Source organism: Schistocerca americana, chromosome X (genome assembly GCF_021461395.2).
Source record: "Schistocerca americana isolate TAMUIC-IGC-003095 chromosome X, iqSchAmer2.1, whole genome shotgun sequence".
Lineage (NCBI taxonomy): Eukaryota > Metazoa > Arthropoda > Insecta > Orthoptera > Acrididae > Schistocerca > Schistocerca americana.
The window spans coordinates 1,183,496-1,207,822 of NC_060130.1; positions in this window are offsets into that span (position 1 = coordinate 1,183,496).

Here is a 24,327-nt window from a genome sequence, read left to right on the forward strand (position 1 = left end):
TGAGTGTTCCATCGTCATTAGGAGGCCCTGTACGTCACAATTAACTATCAGTTTCGCGTCGGATTAAAAAATGTAGACTTACAGGAGACGTACCATATGGAGCCCGAGGCAGCAAAATCCCCTTGGAGACATGTCGGCTGGTGGACGATGAATTGAATCTCGTCGCAATTTGAGTGTTCCATCATCATATGATTCGCTGATCGTTACATCTCACTATCATTTTTGCGTCGGAATCGAAAATCTAGACTCACAGGAGGCGGACCATATGGTGCCCGAGGCAGCAATATCCCCTTGTAGACAAGTCCGCTAGAGGCCGATGTATGGAATCTCGACGCAATTTCAGTGCTCCATCTACATTAGAAGGCCCTGAACGTTACAATTAACTATCAGTTTTGCGACGGATTCGAAAATGTAGAATCACCGGAGACGGACCATGTGCCCGAGGCAGCGATATCCCCTTCGAGACAAGTCGGCTGGAGGACGATGTATTGAATCTCGACACAATTTGAGTCTTCCATCGTCATTAGGATGCCCTAAACGTTACAATTAACTATCAGTTATGGGTCGGATTCGAAAATCTAGACTCACAGGAGAACGACCATAAGGTGCCCGAGGCAGCAATACACTCTTGGAGACAGGTCAGCTGAAGGACGATGTATTGAATCTCGACGCAATTTGAGTGTTCCATTGTCATTAGGAGGCCCTGAACGTTACAATTAACTATCAGTTTCGCGTTGGATTCGACAATCTAGACTCACAGTTGACGAACCATATGGTGACCGAGGCAACAATATTCCCTTGGAGACAAGTCAGCTGGAGGACGATGTATTGAATCTCGACGCAATTTGAGTGCTCCATCGTCATTAGGTGACCCTGAACGTTACAATTACTTATCAGTTTTGCGTCGGATTCTAAAATTTAGACTCACAGGAGAACGACCATAAGGTGCCCGATTCAGCAATAGACCCCTGGAGACATGTCGGCTGAATGACTATGTATTGAATCTCGACGCAATTTGAGTGTTCCATCGTAATTAGGAAGCCCTGAACGTTAAATTTAACAATCAGTTTCGCGTCGGATTCGAAAATCTAGGCTCACTGGAGAACGACCATGAGCTGCCCGAGGCAGAAATATCCCCATGGAGAGAAGTCGGCTGGAGGACGATGTATTGAATTTCGACTCAATTTGAGTGTTCCATCGCCATTAGGAGGCCCTGAACGTTTCAATTAACTATCAGTTTCGCGTCGGATTCAAAAATCTAGACTCACAGGAGACGGACCATATGGTGCCCGAGGCAGCAATATCCCCATATGGACAATTCGGCTGGAGGACGATGTATTTTATCTCGACGCAATTGGAGTGTTCCATCGTCATTAGGAGGCCCTGAATGTTACAATTAACTATCAGTTTGTCGTCGGTTTCGAAAACCTAGACTCGTAGGAGAACGACCATAAGGTGCCCGAAGCAGCAATAGACCCTCGGAGGCACGTAGGCTGGAGGACGATGTATTGAAACTCGATGCAATTTGAGTGTTCCATCGTCATTAGGAGGCCGTGAACGTTACAATTAACTATCAGTTTGGCGTCGGATTCGAAAATCTAGACTCACTGGAGACGGACCATATGGTGCCCGAGGCAGGAATATCCCCTTGGAGACAAGTCAGCTGGAGGACGATGTATTGAAACTCGACGGAATTTGAGTGTTCCATCGTCATTAGGAGGAACTGAACGTTACAATTAACTATCTGTTTTGCGTCGGATTCGAAAATCAAGACTCACAGGAGAAAGACCATAAGGTGCCCGAGGCAGAAATAGACCCTTGGAGACAGGTCGGCTGTAGGACGATGTATTGAATCTCGACGCAATTTGAGTGTTCCATCGACATTAGGAGGCCCTGAACAATTCAATTAACTAGGTTTCGCGTCGGATTCGATAATCTAGACTCAGAGGAGACGGACCATGTGGTGCTGGAGGCATCAATATCACCTTGGACACAAGTCGGCTGGAGGGCGATGTATTGAAACTCGACGCAACTTGAGTGTTTCATCGTCATTAGGATGCGCTGAGCGTTACAATTAACTATCTGTTTTGCGTCGGATTCGAAAATCAAGACTCACAGAAGAAAGACTATTAAGTGCCCGAGGCAGAAATAGACACTTGGAGACCAGTCCGCTGGAGGACGATGTGTTGAATCGCGACGCATTTTAAGTGCTCCATCGTCATTAGGATGCGCCGAATGTTTCAATTAACTATGTTTCACGTCGGATTCGAAAATCTAGACTCACAGGAGACGGACCATATGGTGCCCGAGGCAGGAATATCCCCTTGGAGACAAGTCAGCTGGAGGACGATGTATTGAAACTCGACGCAACTTAAGTGTTCGATCGTCATTAGGATGCGCTGAGCGTTACAATTAACTATCAGTTTTGCGTCGGACTCGAAAATCTAGACTCACAGGAGAACGATCATAAGGTGCCCCAGGCAGCAATAGACCCTTGGAGACATTCGGCTGGAGGACGATGTATTGGATCGCGACGCAATTTGAGTGCTCCATCGTAATTAGAAGGCCCTGAATGTTACAATTAACTATCAGTTTTTCGTCGGATTCGAAAATCTAGACTCACTGGAGACGGACCATATGGTGCCCGAGGCAGCAATATCCCCTTGGAGACAAGTCGGCTGGACGACGATTTATTGAAACTCGACGCAATTTGAGTGTTCCATCGTCATTAGGATCCCCTGAACGTTACAATTAACTATCTGTTTTGCGTCGGATTCGAAAATCAAGACTCACAGGAGAAAGACCATAAGGTGCCCGAGGCAGAAGTAGACCCTTGGACACAAGTCGGCTGTAGGACGATGTATTGAATCTCGACGCAATTTCAGTGTTCCATCGTCATTAGGAGGCCCTGACCATTTCAACTAACTAGGTTTCACGTCGGATTCGATAATCTAGACTCAAAGGAGACGGACCATATGGTGCCCGAGGCATCAATATCACCTTGGACACAAGTCGGCTGGAGGACGATGTATTGAAACTCGACGCAACTTGAGTGTTCCATCGGCATTAGGATGCGCTGAGCGTTACAATTAACTATATGTTTTGCGTCTGATTCGAAAATCAAGACTCACAGGAGAATGACTATTAAGTGCCCGAGGCAGATATAGACCCTTGGAGACCAGTCCCCTGGAGGACGATGCGTTGAATCGCGACGCATTTTGAGTGCTCCATCGTCATTAGGAGGCCCTGAACGTTACAATTAACTATCAGTTTTGCGTCGGATTCAAAAATGTTGACTTACAGGAAACGGACCATATGGAGCCCGAGGCAGCCAAATCCCCTTGGAGACATGTCGGCTGGAGGACGATGTATTGAATCTCGACGCAATTTGAGTGTTCCATCATCATATGAGGCGCTGATCTTTACATCTCACTATCATTTTTGCGTCGGAATCGAAAATCTAGACTCACAGGAGACGAACCATATGGTGCCCGAGGCAGCAATATCCCCTTGTAGACAAGTCGGCTGGAGGCCGATGTATTGAATCTCGACTCAATTTCAGTGCTCCATCGTCATTAGGAGGCCCTGAACGTTACAATTAACTATCAGTTTGGCGTCGGACTCGAAAATGTAGAGTCACCGGAGACGGACCATGTGCCCAAGGCAGCGATATCCCCTTGGAGACAAGTCGGCTGGAGGACGATGTATTGAATCTCAACACAATTTGAGTATTCCATCGTCATTAGGATGCCGTAAACGTTACAATTAACTATCAGTTATGCGTCGGATTCGAAAATCTAGACTCACAGGAGAACGACCATAAGGTGTCCTAGGCAGCAATAGACCCTTGGAGACAACTCGGCTGGAGGACGATGTATTGAATCTCGACGCAATTTGAGTGCTCCATCGTCATTAGGAGCGCTGAAAGTTTCAATTAACTATCAGTTATGCGTCGGTTTCGAAAACCTAGACTCACAGGAGCACGACCATAAGGTGCCCGAGGCAGCAATAGACCCTTGGAGACAAGTTGGCTGGAGGCCGAGGTATTGAATCTCGATGCAATTTGAGTGTTCCATCGTCATTAGGAGGCCCTGAACGTTACAATTAACTATCATTTTAGCGTCGGATTCAAAAATCTAGACTAACAGGAGACGGACCACATGGAGCCCGAGGCAGCAATATCCCCTTGTAGACAACTCGGCTGGAGGACGATGTATTGACTCTAGACGCAATTTGAGTGCTTCATCGTCATTAGGAGGCGCTGAACGTTACAATTACCAATTTTCGACGGATTCAAAAATATACTCTCAGGAGAAGGATCATATGGTGCCCGAGGCAGCAATATCCCCTTGTAGACAACTCGGCTGGAGGACGATGTATTGACTCTCAACGCAATTTGAGTGTTTCATCGTCATTAGGAGGCGCTGAACGTTACAATTACCAATTTTCGTCGGATTCGAAAATATACTCTCAGGAAAAGGATCATATGGTATCCGAGGCAGCAATATCCCCTTGTAGACAACTCGGCTGGAGGACGATGTATTGACTCGCGACGCAATTTGTGTGTTTCATCGTCATTAGGAGGCGCTGAACGTTACAATTACCAATTTTCGTCGGATTCGAAAATATACTCTCAGGAGAAGGATCATATCGTGCCCGAGGCAGCAATGTCCCCTTGGAAACAAGTCGGCTGGAGGCCGATGTATTGAATCTCGACGCAATTTGAGTGTTCCTTCGTCATTAGGAGGCCCTGAACGTTACAATTAACTATCAGTTTTGCGTCGGATTCTGAATTCTAGACTCACACCACAACGACCATAAGGTGCCCGAGGCAGCAATATCCCCATGGAGACAAGTCGACTGGAGGCCGATGTATTGAATCTCGACGCAATTTGAGTATTCCATCGTCATTAGGAGGCCCTGAACGTTACAATTAAGTATCAGTTTTTCGTCGGATTCTAAAATCTAGACTCACAGGAGAACGATCATAAGGTGCCCGGGGCAGCAATAGACCCTTGGAGACAAGTCGGCTGGAGGACGATGTATTGAATCTCGACGCAATTTGAGTGTTCCTACGTCATTAGGAGGTCCTGAGCGTTACAATTAACAATCAGTTTTGCGTCGGATACGAAAATCTAGACTAACAGGAGACGGACCACATGGAGCCCGAGGCAGCAATATCCCCTTGTAGACAACTCGGCTGGAGGACGATGTATTGACTCTAGACGCAATTTGAGTGCTTCATCGTCATTAGGAGGCGCTGAACGTTACAATTACCAATTTTCGACGGATTCAAAAATATACTCTCAGGAGAAGGATCATATGGTGCCCGAGGCAGCAATATCCCCTTGTAGACAACTCGGCTGGAGGACGATGTATTGACTCTCAACGCAATTTGAGTGTTTCATCGTCATTAGGAGGCGCTGAACGTTACAATTACCAATTTTCGTCGGATTCGAAAATATACTCTCAGGAAAAGGATCATATGGTATCCGAGGCAGCAATATCCCCTTGTAGACAACTCGGCTGGAGGACGATGTATTGACTCGCGACGCAATTTGTGTGTTTCATCGTCATTAGGAGGCGCTGAACGTTACAATTACCAATTTTCGTCGGATTCGAAAATATACTCTCAGGAGAAGGATCATATCGTGCCCGAGGCAGCAATGTCCCCTTGGAAACAAGTCGGCTGGAGGCCGATGTATTGAATCTCGACGCAATTTGAGTGTTCCTTCGTCATTAGGAGGCCCTGAACGTTACAATTAACTATCAGTTTTGCGTCGGATTCTGAATTCTAGACTCACACCACAACGACCATAAGGTGCCCGAGGCAGCAATATCCCCATGGAGACAAGTCGACTGGAGGCCGATGTATTGAATCTCGACGCAATTTGAGTATTCCATCGTCATTAGGAGGCCCTGAACGTTACAATTAAGTATCAGTTTTTCGTCGGATTCTAAAATCTAGACTCACAGGAGAACGATCATAAGGTGCCCGGGGCAGCAATAGACCCTTGGAGACAAGTCGGCTGGAGGACGATGTATTGAATCTCGACGCAATTTGAGTGTTCCTACGTCATTAGGAGGTCCTGAACGTTACAATTAACAATCAGTTTTGCGTCGGATACGAAAATCTAGACTCACAGGAAAACGACCATAAGGTGCCTGAGGCAGCAATAGACCCTTGGAGACAAATCGGCTGGAGGACGATGTATATAATCTCGATGCAATTTGAGTGTTCCATCATCATTAGGGTGCGCTGATCGTTATATCTCACTATCATTTTTGCGTCGGAATCGAAAATCTAGACTCACAGGAGACGGACCATATGGTGCCCGAGGCAGCAATATCCCCGTGGAGGCACGTCGGCTGGAGGACGATGTATTGAACGCCGACGCAATGTAAGTGTTCCATCGCCATTAGGAGGCCCTGAACGTTACAATTAACTATCAGTTTCGCATCGGAATCGAAAATCTAGACTCACAGGAGACTGCCCGAGGCAGTAATGTCACCTTGGAGACAAGTCGACTGGCGGCCGATGTATTGAATCTCGACGCAATTTGAGTGTTCCATCGTCATTAGGAGGCCCTGAACGTTACAATTAACTATCAGTTTTGCGTCGGGTTCGAAAATCTAGACTCACAGGAGAACGATCATTAGGTGCCCGTGGCAGCAATAGACCCTTGGAGACGAGTAGGCTGGAGGACGATGTATATGATCGCGACGCATTTTGAGTGTTCCATCGGCATTAGGAGGCCCTGAATGTTACAATTAACTATCTGTTTTGCGTCGGATTCGAAAATCTACACTCACTGGTGACGGACAATAAGGTGCACGAGGCAGCAATATCCCCTTGGAGACCAGTCCGCTGGAGGACGATGTATTGAATCTCGACGCAATTTGAGTGTTCCATCGTCATTAGGAGGCCCTGAACGTTACAATTAACTATCAGTTTTGCTTCGGATCTGAAAATCTAGATTCACAAGAGAACGACCAAAAGGTGCCCGAGGCAGTAATAGACCCTTGGAAATAAGTCGGCTGAAGGACGATGTATAGAATCTCGACGCAATTTGAGTGTTCCATCGTCATTCGGAGGCCCAGAACGTTACAATTAACTATCAGTTTCACGACGGATTCGAAAATCTAGACTCACAGGAGACGGACCATATGGTGCCCGAGGCAGCAATATCCCCTTGGAGACAAGTCGGCTGGAGGACGATGTATTGAATCTCGACGCAATTTGAGTGTGCCATCATTATTAGGAGGCGCTGATCGTTACATGTCACTATCATTTATGCGTCGGAATCGTAAATCTAGACTCACAGGAGACGGACCATATGGTGCCCGAGGCAGCAATATCCCCTTGGAGGCACGTCGGCTGGAGGATGATGTATTGAACCTCGACGCAATTTGAGTGTTCCATCGTCATTAGGCGGCCCTGAACGTTACAATTAACTATCAGTTTTGCGTCGGATTCTAATTCTAGACTCACAGGAGAACGACCACAAGGTGCCTGAGGGAGCAATAGAGCCTTGGAGACAAGTCGGCTGGAGGCCGATTTATTGAATCTAGACGCAATTTGAGTGTTCCATCGTCATTAGGAGGCCCTGAATGTTGCAGCGATATCCCGTTGGAGACAAGTCGGCTGGAGGACGATGTATTGAATCTCAACACAATTTGAGTATTCCATCGTCATTAGGATGCCGTAAACGTTACAATTAACTATCAGTTATGCGTCGGATTCGAAAATCTAGACTCACAGGAGAACGACCATAAGGTGTCCTAGGCAGCAATAGACCCTTGGAGACAACTCGGCTGGAGGACGATGTATTGAATCTCGACGCAATTTGAGTGCTCCATCGTCATTAGGAGCGCTGAAAGTTTCAATTAACTATCAGTTATGCGTCGGTTTCGAAAACCTAGACTCACAGGAGAACAACCATAAGGTGCCCGAGGCAGCAATAGACCCTTGGAGACAAGTCGGCTGGAGGACGATGTATTGAATCTCGACGCAATTTGAGTGTGCCATCATTATTAGGAGGCGCTGATCGTTACATCTCACTATCATTTATACGTCGGAATCGAAAATCTAGACTCCTAGGAGACGGACCATATGGTGCCCGAGGCAGCAATATCCCCTTGGAGACACGTCGGCTGAAGGACGAAGTATTGAATCTTGACGCAATTTGAGTGTTCCATCGTCATTAGGAGGACCTGAACATTACAATTAACTATCAGTTTCGCATCGGAATCGAAAATCTAGACTCACAGGAGACGGACCAGTAATGTCCCCTTGGAGACAAGTCGGCTGGAGGCCGATGTATTGAATCTCGACGCAATTTGAGTGTTCCATCGTCATTAGGAAGCCCTGAACGTTACAATTAACAATCAGTTTCGCGTAGGATTCGAAAATCTAGACTCACAGGAGAACGATCATAAGGTGCCCCAGGCAGCAATAGACCCTTGGCGACAAGTCGGCTGGAGGACGATATATTGAACCGCGACGCAATTTGAGTGTTCCATCGTAATTAGGATGCTCTGAATGTTACAATTAACTATCAGTTTTTCGTCGGCTTCGAAAATCTAGACTCATTGGAGACGGACCATAAGGTGCCCGATTCAGCAATATCCCCTTGGAGACCAGTCCGCTGGAGGACGATGTGTTGAATCGCGACGCAATTTGAGTGCTCCATCTTCATTAGGAGGCCCTGAACGTTACAATTAACTATCAGTTTTGCGGCGGATTCTAGATGTGGAATCAAAGGAGACGGACCATGTGGTGCCCGAGGCAGCGATATCCCCTTGGAGACTAGTCGGCTGGAGGACGATGTATTGAATCTCGACGCAATCTGAGTGTTCCATCGCCAATATGAGGCCCTGAACGTTACATATAACTATCAGTTACGCGTCGGATTCGGAAATCTAGACTCACAGGAGAACGTCCATAAGGTGCTTGAGGCAGCAGTAGACTCTTGGAGACAGGTCGGCTGAAGGAAGATGTATTGAATATCGACGCAATTTGAGTGTTCCATCGTCATTAGGAGGCCCTAAACGTTACAATGAACTATCAGTTTTTGGTCGGATTCGAAAATCTAGACTCATTGGAGACGGACCATAAGGTGCCCGAGGCAGCAATATCCCCTTGGAGACCAGTCCGCTGGAGGACGATATGTTGAATCGCGACGCAATTTGAGCGCTCCATCGTCATTAGGAGGCGCTGAACGTTACAATTAACTATCATTTTAGCGACGGATTCGAAAATCTATTCTCAGGAGAAGGATCATATGGTGCCCGAGACAGCAATATCCCCTTGGATACAAGTCGGCTGGAGGACGATTTATTGAATCTCGACGCAATTTGAGTGTTCCATCGTCATTAGGATGCCCTGAACGTTACAATAAACTATCAGTTATGCGTCGGATTCGAAAATATAGACTCACAGGAGAACGACCATAAGGTGCCAGAGGCAGCTATATATAAAGGCACATTTGCATGCCGAGCGTGAGTTTCCGCGGAAACGCGAATTACTAATTAAATAAATGATCAGTGACAAATAAATAAAGCCTATGGCACACAACTGCAGCGCTGTGTCGCTGATAAAACAAAAGCACAATTACGTTACTCTTATGTTTCATTAAGAAGGAGAGAGCGCTGGTTGAAGTGGTGCGAGAAGCACGTATTTTATTTTATTGTCTGGCACACCGCCATATTTCATGTTATTGAAGAACACTGCGAGTTGCAACCACACTAGGCACTCGATTCTGTAAAGAATTTATATTTATAAAAGTAAGTAGGATTATGAACTGTAGGCTTATTCATTGAATATATCTGATTTAACTAACTGTGTAACTTTTTTATGTTTAGTAGACAATCACCTCTGTACGACGTATTGGCATGGCTGGCAAATTATTGTAATATTGAGATTTAGATTATGAGTCCGCACCTACCGCAGCAGTCTTTGGAAACGATTTGATTACGAAGTCCGGTTATTCAGTTTTATTTCACGGTCAACTACGAGTAACATTGCCTTTACGAAAAAGCCATTGTCAAGCGTCTGATAACGAATAATCAAACGTCCACGTTCCAGATAAGCAAACACAATTGCAATCACAATCACCATCATACAGATAGAATAATTAACACATTCAAAATAACATTTTTTTTATTTATTTTATTTATTTTATATTGGCGACCGTGACAGGACTTGTTATTTTGTCATTTGTTACATTGTTCTCTTTGTTTCATGTAAAAAAATCAACTTTCTGGACCTGGACGTCAATGTATGAGAGACAACAAAATGTGAAGATATTTTCCAATTCTGAAATTTTGCGGGGAGACGCAATGAAACTTCCAGCAAAATAAGGTAAGACGCAGCATCTTTGCATTGGTAGGCTTGACCGGACGTATAATTCAGTGTATTAGCTTTTCAGTAAATTCTGTAGTGTTTCTTTTCTGCATAACAGTTTCAGTGATAAATTTCATTCTCAGTACTTTTCCCTAAACAATAACGTATGCAACAATACCAATACACGAGTGTACAATATGGCCGACTTCTGTACGATATCATGTAACATGGCCAGCAGCCATTACCAATAATCTCAAATTCAGTTTATATTTTTAAATTAACAGACAGCCATTGTTGCTACGAGCGATTCATGCTCAACTACATTTTATTTTAAAATCAGTGTCAAAAATTTTCTTGAAACATATATCACGTGTGGCATGGTAGTAACTAGAAAATAATACGCAAAAATGGAACAGGAAGGACGTACTATTCAGACGCAATCCGACTCGGACGTGAGACAAGTGTTAGAAAATGACTTTACGACAGCAACCGGTAGTGACGATTCATCAAACATTGACGCAAGTGTTGACGAAAATTTTGACGATAGGCCGTCCACTACAAAAATTTCAAAAACTCAATCAGAGCCTATGTTAATGCATGACGTCACGTCTAATGACGCGGCGGGGGCAGAGACCTTGCAAACGGTAAACATTGCCGACATGTTACAAATGCTAATGAAACAAAACGCCGAAAACATGGCAACCTTAAAGGCACAATTAGAGACACAAAATGAACAGTTAAAACACAAAATGACGAAATCAAATCTGATCTCATAGCAATCAAGATAGGTAACGACACTTTGTGTAAACGTGTGGAACTTATAGACGCCACACTGACCAAACAGATGACCGAACTCAGTACTAAATTTTCCCAGCTCAATACGAGACAAGAAAAGACTACAACTGACGTAGCACTTTTACAGACACAAGTAAAAAACCTTAATGTCACGTGTGAAGTTCTTACTGAACAAATTCAAACATATCCTTCAGTACATGACAATCTTGAAAAACGAATTACTGACGTACAGAATAAATTGGACAATGTTGAACAACACCTGACTGACATCTTACAATCTGATGCCACTGCTCATTTTCAAAATATTAATAAAGAATTTCATGATTGGGTTGAGAACAAAGACAAACATTTTGATAGATGCTTACGTGAAAATTTACCAACAATTGTGCACGACTCCGTAGCGCAATACATTATTAATAACAAACAGCTGATCAGTGACGCAGTACAATCCGTCACTGCACCCATGAGACAATTCACCGATCAACTACAGTCTGAATGTAACGAAAATATCAGTCAAAATGTACAGTTCAGAAACCAATATACATTCGAGTATGATACACACATTCCGCACACGACAAATACACAAGAACAAAACACACCACGACTACAACACATACCACGATGTGGAAACACAAACACAAGCTATTATCATGGTAAACCACAGCAACATTATCGTAATTACTCGCCAGCTGAACATACCACTAATTACAGTGGAATAAATCCATATCACAATGCGAAGGAAGATGAAAGCTTAATGAAACACAGGCAATTTCAGATTTTTATCCCAGAAAAACGAACCATTCATCCGGTGATTTTTCTTAAATCTTTTAGTAACGCATTTCCACGCACTTGGAGTGACCGGAAAAAGATTTCATATATTGTCGGTTACATCCAAGGCGAGGCAGCTGTCTGGGCATACAGTCAAGCTGACGTACGTACCACGTACAGTGAGTTTGAGCGTGCTTTTCTGAACAAATTCTGGTCGCAATCCGTCCAGGAGCGACTCAGAAGACAAATTTTAGAACCTGAAACTTTTAACACTAAAAATGGTAACTTACGCAGATATTTTGAAAAATACTTGAACATGGGACACTTTTTAGACGAACCAGTCGCAACGCGTGATATACTCCGAGCGTTGAAGGCCAAATTGCCTTTCAACATTAAGGAAAAACTTCTACATATATCGGATGACGATTCAGATTATTTTTTAACAGCCTTAGATTCGGTTGACATGTTACTTGAAGATCAGCGCTTCGCGCGGCAAAACAGCAGCCACAATGTTTACACTAGTGGTACGCAAAACATGCAGGCTTGCCAACACAATTCTGGTGCGCCCACAGTTGGATACGCGGTACAACAAAAACAGCAAACTCACGTGCCGTCTCAATACGGAAATCAAAATCAACACGCGTATTCCAATACAAACAATAGTTACAACAGTAATAACATTTCATGCGGCAATCCATACAAAAGGCACAGCGGTAATAACTACAACGGTAAAAACGGATACAAAGGTAATAACAAAAACACAAACAGAATTAGAAATAATAATAACTACGAGCCAAGACAGCATCAAGGTTGGACTCGTAACGATCAGTACTTTCATTCAAACTCTGCTTTACCACAGCAGCCACCAGGTCAAAATTTGAGCATACCTTACGACCGACAGGTAAGTTATAATGCGCAACAGCAACAACAACCGCAAAAGTTTGGAGATCATAATAGGCAATATCCGAATGTGAATATAATAGAAATGACACCTGATGCACAACCTCAATCTGTGTCAGTACCTAGTACAAATGCTAATCCAACAAACTAGAAACAGTCACTACTTTGCCCCAGGTCGTGGCTGAAGAATTCTTGGGGGGCGTCTTCAATGTTAATCAGTTATTTGACACCACACTTGAACAACAGAATAATGATATGCCGAGTAATTCTAAACAAAAACTACCTGTTTTATTTATAAGATACAACCACAATAACAATATATCAGATGAACGTTTACAAGACAGTACACAATGTCGTTTAAACACAAATGAAATTGTTTTAGCATCTACTACTGGTGTAGTAGGTGGGATTCCAACTACTATTATCCTAGATACAGGTGCAGCTGTGAGCGTTTTGTCTTTTAATTTCTATAAAAAGATGTGTGAATTGGAACTTGTGCCTGAGTTTCCTGCCCAAAACTGTAAAATAACTACTGCACTAGGTAATAAGTCATGTAGGGTTACGAAGCAAGTTTTTGTAAACGTTAAAATAGGTAATGGAACCGTACAATGGCCATTCCTGGTTGTACAAAACCTTGTGACAAATTGCATATTAGGAATAGATATTATGAGCGAGAAGGACTGCATTATAGACTTCTCCAAAGGTAAATGTATTTTAAATGATAAAGGCAGTGTAGTTATTATTGATTTGGACAGGAGAACTCTAAAGCATGACAAACACTGTACAGGGTACAAGGTTCAGTTAGTACTTGACAATGACATTCAAGACATGCAAACACACTCATCTGACACAGAGCTAATGGACTTGAAAACATTGCTTGATCATAAGATAAGTGAAGCTACAGCTCTCAGTGTACATGAACGTATAAAACTACAGGAAGTGTTATCCAAATATTTACAAGTTTTTACCAAACGATTAGGTGTTATCAACACGTATGTGTACAAGATTGAAGTTAAGCCTCACAAGATCTTCTACCATAAGACATATAACGTACCGTTATCTCAACGACCTGCTGTGTGGCAAGAATTAAAACAAATGTTAGACTGGAAGGTCATTGAACCATCCACCTCACCTACGCACGTGGGAAAACCTAAAGCAATTCTATCAGATAATGCAGCATACTACTCTGGGTACAAATGGAGAAATTTCTTGAAGGATAATAACATCAAAAGTATATTTATTTCGAGGTTTAGTCCACAATGTAACGCGACTGAGAGACTTTTCCGAGAATTAAATCGATTCATGAGGACCTATATTTCATCAAAACATACTAATTGGGTGTCCTACCTAAGTCTTTTCGAAGACGTACACAATAACTTAAATATTTACGATACGAATTACACACCTAACGAGATCATGTTCAATTGCAAACAGAACGATCAGTGGATAGAACCATTAGCTAAGTTGTCAGACAAGGAAATCACACCTGCACAGAAAATAAAAGAAGTATTGACTACATTGACACATCACGCACAAATACGAAACAAGCATCACAGAAACATAATAAAAAGAAAACAAAAATTCGAGGTAGGAATGCTTGTACTACTTCGTACTCATCATAAATCTGTAGCACTCAAACGACGCAACGCTAAGTGGCGTCTGCTATATGAAGGACCTTATATAATTGTTAACATACCCCATCCTGGTGCGTATCTGTTACAACATCCTAGAACTAACAAAATTATTGGGCTATACGCAGATCTTAGAGCATTTCATGCTGAATAATGTCAAAGTCATACCCATCAAAATATTACTAAGCAACTCGAAAAACTCTGTTGTTACAACACAGATAATAAGTAGTATAGAAATTTTCATTTCAGCGGTTCCAGTGACGCAGTTGAAGACAGAAGAACTCTTCTTTCAGCGCGCGCCTCCACCTGAAAGACGGAATATTAATGTAAAATTTATGATTACGTAGCAGTGGATGACATATTAATTTTTCACGGAACATTTGTTACTGAAGGTACCACTGATTTGGTGTGACACCTGACGAACTGACAGACGTCATCTGTGAAGCGATCTTTTACTTTGAGAAATAGATTAGACGCACATCTCTCAACACGAAAAGCATCTATCAGTAGTCAAGGCCACACAGACACTCTACACACACGCACAAAACGCGAGGAATTGAACGTTTTCTCTCTCTTACTATTTTGAATATTTATTGAGTAGTGAAAACGCCTGGTCTTGCCTACTGATGTAATGAATGTTGTGTCTAACCTATCTTAATTTCAGATGACATCACAAAAAACATCGATAATATCCCAGCAAAACCGCTAAAGAGGATGTAAATATCTGCAATTCATGTAATCAAATGTGACACAATGTAATAACCTATAGCGATGTAATGATGATGTAAACATGTTTATGTGCAACTATATTATGTTTATGCTAAGAAAATATGTGACGTGTGTATGTATAATTACTTTTTTTTTTTAACTGATGTATAGTGTAACTGTTACTATGTAAAAATTTGAACAAAACGAGTGCCAAAAAGACATTGCATAGTGAACCACTGTTCACAGGCATCAACGAAAATTACTAACTCTGCAACTACGCGGAAACCTATGTGAAAGAAACTGTTAATGCCATTCATTATGCAGCGTATCTATGTGAACGCGATGAACGATTTCCTTGATTAATAACTACGAACATTTAGGTGAGCTATATTCAGCAAAAAACTGAAAATGTGAAGTGCATAATTCGTGCATCGTCTAGTGATATTACTACAGTACCCAACTTCAAGATGTTAACTGGATTAAATGGACACAAAGTGCCTGTCCAGAAAACAACACGACGGGTGGAAGAATTTTGGTTGGAACTTCAGGGAATGAAATGTTCTCGAAATGTGACGGACACTCTTACCTGGACTGTCCAAGGATCGACGCCAACTATGTGCCGTCCGAGGTTCTGCAACCAAGCTTCCACGGAATGTAAAAAACGAACTGCACGTGGACCAATTACTCGACGGGTCACGTCTGATCTGTAATAAGCAATGCTTTTAGTCACAACGAACTGCATCACTACGACTATAATGGAAATGAGAAATGGACACGCTTATGTATTAATCACGTTGTTATGCAATGATGTTACTGTGATCAAAAAACTTTACCATGACGATACTAACCTATAAAAAATTATTGTGCAGCGGATGGATATGAACTGTAATAACGACACGATGTGTAAAGGTCAACGCACCTGAAAAATGCGGACATTTTTCTTTGAAGTATTTCAAAACAATACTATGTAACTAAGAACATTCAACAATCTAAGTTGTATTGTGTTATAACAAATATTGTAAATTTAAACTAAGTTACCTGTCATAGAATGTAGTCTTCATATGTAATCTTGGTTGAATATTTTCTTTGTGCAACGACTGAAAAACGCGCGCACACGAACAATATGAGCTGCAATACTGTGCCGCGTGATCTAACTGTACGATATAACGGCAGTGCTGCAGTTACACAGACGCTTCTGCGCATGCGCGCACTCTATCTGCCAACATTAGAACTTTTACGGCGCACCCGCGTCATTCAAATTTTGTATATAATGTGTATAATGTGTAATGTAAGTCATGTAAATAGTTGTAGATAACTTAGATTTTCTTGTGCCTTTAGGTGAATTGCTCGCCTGCAGGTTTGTCCTTTCGCCTCGCAATTCAGGGGGCAATATAAAGGCACATTTGCATGCCGAGCGTGAGTTTCCGCGGAAACGCGAATTACTAATTAAATAAATGATCAGTGACAAATAAATAAAGCCTATGGCACACAACTGCAGCGCTGTGTCGCTGATAAAACAAAAGCACAATTACGTTACTCTTATGTTTGATTAAGAAGGAGAGAGCTCTGGTTGAAGTGGTGCGAGAAGCACGTATTTTATTTTATTGTCTGGCACACCGCCATATTTCATGTTATTGAAGAACACTGCGAGTTGCAACCACACTAGGCACTCGATTCTGTAAAGAATTTATATTTATAAAAGTAAGTAGGATTATGAACTGTAGGCTTATTCATTGAATATATCTGATTTAACTAACTGTGTAACTTTTTTATGTTTAGTAGACAATCACCTCTGTACGACGTATTGGCATGGCTGGCAAATTATTGTAATATTGAGATTTAGATTATGAGTCCGCACCTACCGCAGCAGTCTTTGGAAACGATTTAATTACGAAGTCCGATTATTCAGTTTTATTTCACGGTCAACTACGAGTAACATTGCCTTTACGAAAAAGCCATTGTCAAGCGTCTGATAACGAATAATCAAACGTCCACGTTCCAGATAAGCAAACACAATTGCAATCACAATCACCATCATACAGATAGAATAATTAACACATTCAAAATAACATTTTTTTTTATTTATTTTATTTATTTTATAAATAGACCCTTGGAGACAAGTCGGCTGGAGGCCGATGTATTTAATCTCGACGCAATTTGAGTGTTCCACCGTCATTAGAAGGCCCTGAACGTTACAATTAACTATCATTTTAGCGTCGGATTCGAAAATCTACTCTCAGGAGAAGGATCATATGGTGCCCGAGGCAGTAATAGACCCTTGGACACAAGTCGGCTGAAGAACGATGTATTGAATCTCGAAGCAATTTGAGTGTATAATCGTCATTAGGAGGCCCTGAACTTCACAATTAACTATCAGTTTCGCGTCGGATTCAAAAATCTAGACTCACAGGAGACACACCATATGGCGCCCGAGGCAGCAAAATCACCTTGGAGACAAGACGGCTGGAGGCCGATGTATTGAATCTCGACGCAATTTGTGTGTTCCATCGTCATTAGGAGTCCCTGAACATTACAATTAATTATCAGTTTTGCGTCGGATTCTAAAATCTAGACTCACAGGGAAAAGACCATAAGGTGCCCGAATCAGCAATAGACCCTTGAAGACAAATCGTCTGAATGACGATGTATTGAATTCCGGCGCAATTTGAGTGTTCCATCGTCATTAGGAAGCCCTTAACGTTACAATTAACAATCAGTTTCGCGTCGGATTCGAAAATCTAGACTCACAGGAGAACGACAATAAGGTGCCCGAAGCAGCAATATACCCATGGAGACAAGTCGGCTGGAGGCCGATGTATTGAATCTCGACGCAATTTGAGTGTTCCAACGTCATTAGGAGGCCCTGAACGTTACAATTAACAATCAGTTTTGCGTCGGATTCGAAAATCTAGACACACAGGAGAACGACCATAAGGTGCCCGAGGCAGCAATAGACCCTTGGAGACAAGTCGGCTGAAGGACGATGTATTGAATCTCGACGCAATTTGAGTGTTCCATCGTCATTAGGAGGCCCTGAACGTCACAATTAACTATCAGTTTGGCGTCGGATTCAAAAATCTAGACTCACAGGAGACGGACCAACTGGAGCCCGAGGTAGCAATATCCCCTTGGAGACAAATCGGCTGGAGGACGATGTATTGAATCTCGACGCAATTTGAGTGTTCCATCATCATTAGGAGGCGCTGAACGATACATCTCACTATCATTTTTGCGTCGGAATCGAAAATCTAGACTCACAGGAGACGGACCATATGGTGCCCGACGCAGTAATGTCCCCTTGGGGACAAGTCGGCTGGAGGCCGATGTATGGAATCACGACGCAATTTGACTGTTCCATCGTCATTAGGAGGCCCTGAACGTTACAATTAAGTATCAGTTTTGCGTCGGATTCTAAAATCTAGACTCACAGGAGAACGACCATAACGTGCCCGAGGCAGCAATAGACACTTGGAGACAAGTCGGCTGAATGGCGATGTATTGAAGCTCGACGCAATTTGAGTGTTCCATCGTCAATAAGAAGCCCTGATCGTTACAATTACAATTAACTATGATTTTTGCGTTGGATTCGAAAATCTAGACTCACAGGAGACGAACCATATGGTGCCCGAGGCAGCAATACTCCTTGGAGACAAATCGGCTAGAGGACGATGTATTGAATCTCGACGCAATTTAAGTTTTCCATCATCATTAGGAGGCCCTGAACGTTACAATTAAGTATCAGTTTCGCGTCGGATTCTAAAATCTAGACTCACAGGAGAAAGACCATAAGGTGCCCGAGGCAGCAATATCCCCATGGAGACAAGTCGGCTGGAGGAGGATGTATTGAATCTCGACGCAACTTGAGTGTTCCATCGTCATTAGGAAGCTCTGAACGTTACAATTAACAATCAGTTTCGCGTCGGATTCTAAAATCTAGACTCACAGGAGAAAGACCATAAGGTGCCCGAGGCAGCAATATCCCCATGGAGACAAGTCGGCTGGAGGACGATGTATTGAATCTCGACGCAAATTGAGTGTTCCATCGTAATTAGGAGGCCCTGATTGTTACAATTAACTATCAGTTTTGCGTCGGATTCTAAATGTAGAATCAACGGAGACGGACCATGTGGTGCCCGAGGCAGTGATAACCCCTTGGAGACAAGTCGGCTGGAGGACGATGTATTGAATCTCGACGCAATTTGAGTGTTTCAACGTCATTAGGGGGCCCTGAACGTTACAATTAACAATCAGTTTTGCGTCGGATTCGAAAATCTAGACACACAGGAGAACGATCATACGGTGCCCGAGGCAGCAATAGACCCTTGAAGACAAGTCGCCTGAAGGACGATGTATTGAATCTCGACGCAATTTGAGTGTTCCATCGTCAGTAGGAGGCCGTGAACGTCACAATTAACTATCAGTTTCACGTCGGATTCAAAAATCTAGACACACAGGAGACGGACCAATTGGAGCCCGAGGCAGCAATATCCCCTTGGCGACAAATCCGCTGGAGGACGATGTATTGAATCTCGACGCAATTTGAGTGTTCCATCATCATTAGAAGGCGCTGATCGTTACATCTCACTATCATTTTTGCGTCGGAATCAAAAATCTAGACTCACAGGAGACGCACCATATGGTGCCCAAGGCAGTAATGTCCCCTTGGAGACGAGTCGGGTGGAGGCCGATGTATGGAATCCCGACGCGATTAGAGTGTTCCATCGTCATTAGGAGGCCCTGAACGATAGAATTAAGTATCAGTTTTGCGTCGGATTCAAATATCTAGACTCACAGGAGAACGACCATAACGTGCCCGAGGCAGCAGTAGACTCTTGGAGACAAGTCGGCTGAATGGCGATGTATTGAATCTCGACGCAATTTGAGTGTTCCATCGTCATTAAGAAGCCGTGATCGTTACAATTACAATTAACTATCATTTTTGCGTTGGATTCGAAAATCTAGACTCAGTGGAGACGGACAATATGGTGCCCGAGTCAGCAATACCCCTTGGCGACAAGTCGGCTAGAGGACGATGTATTTAATCTCGACGCAATTAAAGTGTTCCATCGTCATTAGGAGGCCCTGAACGTTACAATTAAGTATCAGTTTCGAGTCGGATTCTAAAATCGAGACTCACAGGAGAACGACCATAATGTGCCCGAGGCAGCAATATCCCCATGGAGACAAGTCGGCTGGAGGACGATGTATTGGATCTCGACGCAATTTGAGTGTTCCATCGCCATTAGCGGGCCCTGAACGTTACAATTAACTTTCAGTTATGAGTCTGATTCGAAAACCTGGACTCACAGGAGAACGATCATAAGGTGCCCCAGGCAGCAATAGACCCTTGGAGACAAATCGGCTGGAGGACGATGTATTGAATCTCGACGCAATTTTAGTGTTCCATCATCATTAGGAGGCGCTGAACGATACATCTCACTATCATTTTTGCGGCGGAATCGAAAACCTAGACTCACAGGAGACGGACCATATGGTGCCCGAGGCAGTAATGTCCCCTTGGAGACAAGTCGGCTGGCGGCCGATGTATGGAATCTCGACGCAATTTGAGTGTTCCATCGTCATTAGGAGGCCCTGAATGTTACAATTCACTATCAGGTTTTCGTCGGATTCGAAAATCTACACTCACTGGAGACGGACCTAAAGGTGCCCGAGGCAGCAATATCCCATTGGAGACCAGTCCGCTGGAGGACGATGTATTGAATCTCGACGCAATTTGAGTGTTCCATTGTCATTAGAAGGCCCTGAATGTTACAATTAACTATCTGTTTTGCGTCGGATTCGAAAATCTAGACTCACAGGAGAACGACCATAAGGTGCCCGAGGCAGCAATAGACCCTTGGAGGCAAGTCGGCTGAAGGACGATGTATTGAATCTCGACGCAATTTGAGTGTTCCATCGTCATTAGGAGGCCCTGAACGTCACAATTAACTATCAGTTTCGCGTCGGATTCAAAAAGCTAGACACACAGGAGACGGACCATTTGGAGCCCGAGGCAGCAATATCCCCTTGAGGACAAATCGGCTGGAGGACGATGTATTGAATATCGACGCAACTTGAGCGTTCCAACATCATTAGGAGGCGCTGATCGTTACATCTCCCTATCAGTTTTGCGTCGGAATCGAAAATCTAGACTCACAGGAGACGGACCATATGGTGCCCGAGGCAGCAATATCCCCTTAGAGGCACGTCGGCTGGAGGACGATGTATTGAATCTTGACGCAATTTGAGTGTTCCATCGTCATTAGGAGGCCCTGAACGTTACAATTAACTATCAGTTTCGCATCGGAATCGAAAATCTAGACTCACAGGAGACTGCCCGAGGCAGTAATGTCCCCTTGGAGACAAGTCGGCTGGAGGCCGATGTATTGAATCTCGACGCAATTTGAGTGTTCCATCGTCATTAGGAGGCCCTGAACGTTACAATTAAGTATCAGTTTTGCGTCGGATTCTAAAATCTAGACTAACAGGAGAACGACCATAAGGTGCCCGAGGCAGCAATATCCCCTTGGAGACAATTCGGCTGAATGACGATGTATTGAATCTCGACGCAATTTGAGTGTTCCATCGTCATTAAGAAGCCGTGATAGTTACAATTACAATTAACTATCATTTTTGCGTTGGATTAGAAAATCTAGACTCACAGAAGACGGACCATATGGTGCCCGAGGCAGCAATACCCCTCGGAGACAAGTCGGCTAGAGGACGACGTATTGATCCTCGACGCAATTTGAGTGTTCCATCGTCATTAGGCGGTCCTGAACGTTACAATTAACTATCAGTTTCGAGACGGATTCGAAAATCTAGACACAGAGGAGACGGAACATTTGGAGCCCGAGGCAGCAATATCCCCTTGGAGACAAATCGGCTGGAGGACGATATATATAATCTCGACGCAATTTGAGTGTTCCATCATCATTAGGAGGCGCTGATCGTTACATCTCACTATCATTTTTGCGTCGGAATCGAAAATCTAGACTCCTAGGAGACGGACCATATGGTGCCCGAGGCACCAATATCCCCTTGGAGGCACGTCGGCTGGACGACGATGTATTGAACCTCGACGCAATTTGAGTGTTCCATCGTCATTATGAGTCCCTAAACATTACAATTAATTATCAGTTTTGCGTCGGATTCTAAAATTTAGACTCACAGGGAAACGACCATGGGGTGCAAGAGGCAGCAATATCCCCTTGGAGACAAATCGGCTGGAGGACGATGTATTGAATCTCGACGCAATTTGAGTGTTCCATCATTATTAGGAGCCGCTGATGGTTACATCTCACTATCATTTTTGCGTCGGAATCGAAAATCTAGACTCACAGGAGACGGACCATAAGGTGCCCGAGGCAGATATGTCCCCATGGAGGCAAGTCGGCTGGAGGCCGAATTATGGAATCTCGATGCAATTTGAGTGTTCCATCGTCATTAGGAGGCCCTGAACGTTACAATTAACTATCAGTTACGCGTCGGGTTCGGAAATCTAGTCTCACAGGAGAACGTCCATAAGGTTCCTGAGGCAGCAGTAGACTCTTGGAGACAGGTCGGCTGAAGGACGATGTATTGAATATCATCGCAATTTGAGTACTCCATCGTCATTAGGAGGCGCTGAACGTTTCAATTAACTATCAGTTATGGGTCGGATTCGAATATCTATACTCATAGGAGACCGACCGTAGGGTGCCCGAGGCAGCAATAAACCCTTGGGGACAAGTCGGCTGGAGGCCGATGTATTGAATCTCGACGCAATTTGGGTGTTCCATCGTCATTAGGAGGCGCTGAACGTTACAATTAACTATCATTTTAGCGTCGGATTCGAAAATCTACTCTCAGGAGAAGGATCATATGGTGCCCTAGACAGCAATATCCCCTTGGATACAAGTCGGCTGGAGGACGATGTATTGAATCTCGACGCAATTTAAGTGTTCCATCGTCATTAGGATGCCCTGAACGTTACAATTAACTATGATTTTTGCGTCGGATTCGAAAATCTAGACTCACAGGAGAACGACCATAAGGTGCCAGAGGAAGCTATAGACCCTTGGAGACAAGTCGGCTGGAGGCCGATGTATTTAATCTCGACGCAATTTGAGTGTTCCATCGTCAATAGGAGGCCCTGAACGTTACAGATAACTAGAATTTTAGCGTCGGATTCGAAAATCTACTCTCAGGAGAAGGATCATATGGTGCCCGAGGCAGCAATAGGCCTTTGGAGACAAGTCGGCTGAAGGACGATGTATTTAATCTCGACGCAATTTGAGTGTTCAATCGTCATTAGGAGGACCTGAACGTCACAATTAACTATCAGTTTCGCGTCGGATTCAAAAATCTAGACACACAGGGGACGGACCAATTGGAGCCCGATTCAGCAATATCCCCTTGGAGACAAATCGGCTGGAGGACGATGTATTGAATCTCGACGCAATTTGAGTGTTCCATCATCATTAGGAGGCACTGATCGTTACATCTCACTATCATGTTTGCGTCGGAATCGAAAATCGGGACTCACAGGAGACGGACCATATGGTGCCAGAGGCAGCAATATCCCCTTAGAGACAAGTCAGCTGGAGGCCGATGTATTGAATGTCGACACAATTTGAGTGTTCCGTCGTCATTATGAGTCCCTGAACATTACAATTAATTATCAGTTTTGCGTCGGATTCTAAAATTTAGACTCACAGGGAAAAGACCATGAGGTGCCCGAGGCAGCACTAGACCCTTGGAGACATATCGGCTGAATGACGATGTATTGAATCCCGACGCAATTTGAGTGTTCCATCGTCATTAGGAAGCCCTTAACCTTACAATTAACAATCAGTTTCGCGTCGGATTCGAAAATCTAGACTCACAGGAGAACGACCATAAGGGGCCCGAGGCAGCAATATACTCATGGAGACAAGTTGGCTGGAGGCCGATGTATTGAAACTCGACGCAATTTGAGTGCTCCATCGTCATTAGGAGGCGCTGAAGGTCACAATTAACTATCATTTTGGCGTCGAATTAGAAAATCTACTCTCAGGAGAACGATCATATGGTGCTCGAGACGGCAATATCCCCTTGGATACAAGTCGGCTGGAGGACGATGTATTATATCTCGACGCAAATTGAGTCTTCCAACGTCATTAGGAGGCCCTGAACGTTACAGTTAACAATCAGTTTTGC